This window comes from Mytilus edulis, chromosome 13 (genome assembly GCF_963676685.1).
Source record: "Mytilus edulis chromosome 13, xbMytEdul2.2, whole genome shotgun sequence".
NCBI lineage: Eukaryota > Metazoa > Mollusca > Bivalvia > Mytilida > Mytilidae > Mytilus > Mytilus edulis.
The window spans coordinates 34,956,689-34,960,859 of NC_092356.1; the positions used below are offsets into that span (position 1 = coordinate 34,956,689).

The window sequence follows — 4,171 nt, forward strand, 5'->3', positions numbered from 1 at the left end:
GTGTTCTGTTGTCAATATAATCGTTAGAATAATACAATGATGATGTTCAACGAATCGACACGTATAATTTTTTAACCATCAATATATAAATATCAGGTTGTCTAGTGCAAAAAAATAGGTGATGTAGTTATAAATGAAGAACGGCAAAAAGAAACACACATAGTAAACGAATTTAAGAAAACAAAGTCTACAATAAAGAATCTGAAAGTTACAAATACAGAATTTCAATATAGGAATTTTCGAATTGCAGAAATTGTCAAATTGATAATGCAGAATTTTGAATTTTGAAATTAAATAGTTAAACGATATAAATTGACGATTTACAAATTAGGTATCAGGCTCCGTTACTTTCCATAATATCGTGCATTTAGGTACGCTTTACTGTAATATCTTTGACATATTGTGATAGTCAAAATTACAACACAAGTGAGACTCAATGTTTTACACATTGACTTTAATAAGATACACAAAAAGTAAAATGCTTTAATTTAGTGAATATGATTTTATGTCTTTAAATTAAAATGTGTATAATCCTACATCAAACGTATTTTTATCTGTGGTCTCGTGAATACACGCAGTTTTTGTAGCACCAATGTGAAAGAATACTTTCTGTCCTACAATATGGCATGGTACTTGTTTTTTTTCTATAAAAGAAAACAAACAATTATTTATTCTGCATACTTTGTTTAATCATATGATACACAAAACAAAGCATAGACGATAAAATTAAACGAATGATTCTAGTTACGTACATGTACTTCTAGAGAAATACTCAAACGATATCTGCAAAAAAAAAATTCGTCTCTCACACTTTGTAAACTGTCATTTTTTTAAAGGTCGAAACAGACATATGCATTGTTGAAAGGTGTCCTGTAATTGTTGAAGTCTTCGTTATGTCGTCAGTGCGGTAATGAATAGTTGTTTCTTTTTCAATAATCATTGAAATAAGTAATGTATTTTAGTATTTCTGTTGTTTCTGCACTAATCATACAATGGTAATACATTTCCAATTACTAATTATGCGTTGCGTCCAAATATAAATGGTGCCACTTTGTAGTGACTGGATTGGGTAAAATATCATCAGAAATTGTAGAATACACCTGAAAACAGCACCAGCTCATTTGATATTGCAGTTTAAAAAGGTAATGATTTTGAATAGTTCTACTTCAAAGTAAAAACAATTTAAGCTTTTGTGAAATGAAATAAAATAGTTGAAACACTGTAGTCAAAAAGTAAAATCACAAAAATACTGAACTCCGAGGAAAATTCAATCGCTTTTCCCCGAATATGACCTACTGAAATAGACTTATTACCAAGTTTAAACTAACACGAATAACACAATCCATGTGAAACATGATCATTGGACCTTATAAAGCATATGCAATCATTAATATTTGGTTGGCTCGTGTTTCACGGTCGTTAGTTTTTGTTGGTATATATCTAGTATTGTCTTTGAATATTTGTCGATTTTTTTTGTTTTTTGCTATGATCATGATGATATTGTCAGTTTGTTCTGGACTTTTTGAGTTTAAGTATCACTTTGGCATTTGTTTTTCGAAAGTTTTTTCAAAGTTTTTTGTTGTATACTCACTTGCAAAATCAATAATTTCTTTCATGCGGGCTATCTTGTTTTTGTTGTCATCCTCTGCAAATATCAGATACAAAAACGGGTTCAGTGCAGAATTCTGTGTTTTGTTGTCCTTCTGTTTTGGACGCCGAATAAATACTTTCACCTTTTATAATGAAAAAGATAGGAAGCAGTTGTATGATGAATAATATTATTTTAAAATTACTGCGAATGTTTGCACATCTTGATACAATTTGTAATTTTCATCCTGAAGTAATCATTGGTATTGGTTGAAACACTGTACTTTGAACTACTCACGTACGTTATTCATGAGACACATTTTAGCTAGTAATCTTTTGGTCGAAATATAAACAGTAAAACAAATCAAAACGTTAAGATGTGTTAAACCATGACATTACATATCCTTTGATAAGGCTAATGCTTGGTTCATAGAAGCAATAATATCCTAGTAGTTAAATAAAAAGGTTTTCAAGAAACAGTGCTTTATCTTTAATTGCAAAATGAATTTTGATAATTTTGTAATGATACAAGTTATTGTCCGTTAAACATTATTCCGTCACATGTTTTTCTTTTAGTTTATTTTGGGAGTAAATTGTCGCTGTCTATCATTTTATATATATCACCTTTAGTTATTGCATATAAATAAATAACCATCACTGGAAGTTAACCAATTAACGTTTTACCTCTTTTTTATCTATGTACAAGCTTTAGAAACCATATAATCTCAAATTTCGAAAATATTCTATTGAAAACCCAAATAAAAAAATGGTGCTGTCAAATATCAAAGATATATGTTCATGACCCAGAAATGTTTTAATGCAATGAAATGTATGATTAGTTACTGACAACTGTCAAAATTGTGGGAACAATTTTTGTCGAATTATTTTCGTATTTTCTTGTCAAGTTTTGATATCAGAAGATTAATTGTTTAAGAAACAAATATTATATTGTAAGACGAGATCTACAGCGATTTGACTTATTGTCGTATGCAACGGGGTTTGATGTACAATGATTTGGTAGTATTACCCCTTTTTCTTAACATACAAAGGATGATTTTTTACCAAGTTTTGATAACGCTTTGATACATGTATAACCGATTGTATGTTTATCAGACGAAAGTAGTTTTCTTTTTCTTTTGTCAAACACCATTTCAATAGCCATGTTAACAATTTAATATATTTTTTTTTACTTTTTTTTAAACTTGTATTGCAGGTCCTTTTCAAAATATATTTAGGAACCAGTTAGTAATATATGAATGTTTACCTTTTCGGTTTTCGATGTAATCCAACAATTATCGATTTCGAAATAACATCCTGAATCATCTAACCAAAAAAAAGAGCATCTGATATTACTTAAGATCTTATATGTTTTTGTGTAATGTCAGCATATGTTATACATCATACTGCACATTTATCAACACAAATGATATATATATATCTTTATTACCAAAGTCTCTTTAAAATATAGGTATGAGCCTATATCTTTACAAAAATGAGGGGGAAAAAAATCTATAACTTTCAAAAGCTGTTATTTGAAGTAAAACACAAGTACTGAATCAAAAAATGTCAACGCTGTTATATATATCTGAACTATTATTGGATATGATAGCATGATATTGATCGCTTTCGTGAAATGTGATGTACCATTTGTGTTGACATTCTAAAAATGTATGTATCAAACAAAAAGTCTATGAAGAATGAAGTGCATTGTTTTCAATATTTAGCTTTATCAGTTACGAATGAGCTCTGAATTGAAAGTTGAAATTATGCATGCTTCTGAATTTAATATCGGGAATTTTGTTTTCTTTACTACGTAAATTCATCAACAACATACATCAAAGTAGTCAGCACGTCTGCTGCATTAACACAAATTACTACTGACATGGTCTTAATCCAAATTAATTGATTACAAACTTATATTTTTCTAAATACTACGGTGTGTATCTCCGAGGAATGAATTACCGTAGTTGTATATGGCAAAATAGTATTGAATTGTTTGGTCCTCAAATGCTATTCAACATGATACTTTTTCGGGCTTTTAAACCTTTTTTTTATTCGCGAAGACTCTTCTTTAGACAAGACATGGGTCTGGCGTTCCAATTTATAATCCTTTGTTATATGATGTGTTTTGATTTTTATTAACATTCATAAGTTATTATTTTATCACATGTTGTTATTCTTCTGTTTGTATTATGTACTATGTTTATGTTTGCTTGTTGAATTAAATTCAAAATCTGTTTAGGTATTTATGTTAAACGTTTAGATATATAATATTATAGTTGTCTGTTTGTGGTTTTGAAAATACAATGCATTTAATTGTGCATGTATGTGAAACCTATATCTGAAGTTTTCATACTTTTTTTCTGCAATCAGATTCAAAATTATGATATAACTACCTATAGCCCATAGACTAGATCCTAATATACTAAATTTTCACTCGCTATAAAAGTACACATAATCTAAGCTTTCCTCGTGGATAAATATAAAACATTGATCGCAGTTCCCTTTTACACATGCGTTACTTGTTGTAAATTTTAATGCAAAAAAAACAATAATTTGTCAAAGTTTGTTCCTTAAAATGTAA

At 28.9% G+C, this 4,171-nt stretch overlaps 1 long non-coding RNA gene across 1 annotated transcript; it reads right to left on the reverse strand.

The window, feature by feature from the left end:
* Positions 1-507: 507 nt before the first annotated feature.
* Positions 508-2,911, reverse strand: LOC139501764 (uncharacterized). The gene is made up of 3 exons (XR_011658651.1): positions 2,852-2,911; positions 1,592-1,733; positions 508-644 (listed from the first exon to the last, which is right to left on the reverse strand). It is a non-coding gene; the product is annotated as an uncharacterized lncRNA (long non-coding RNA).
* Positions 2,912-4,171: the final 1,260 nt, after the last annotated feature.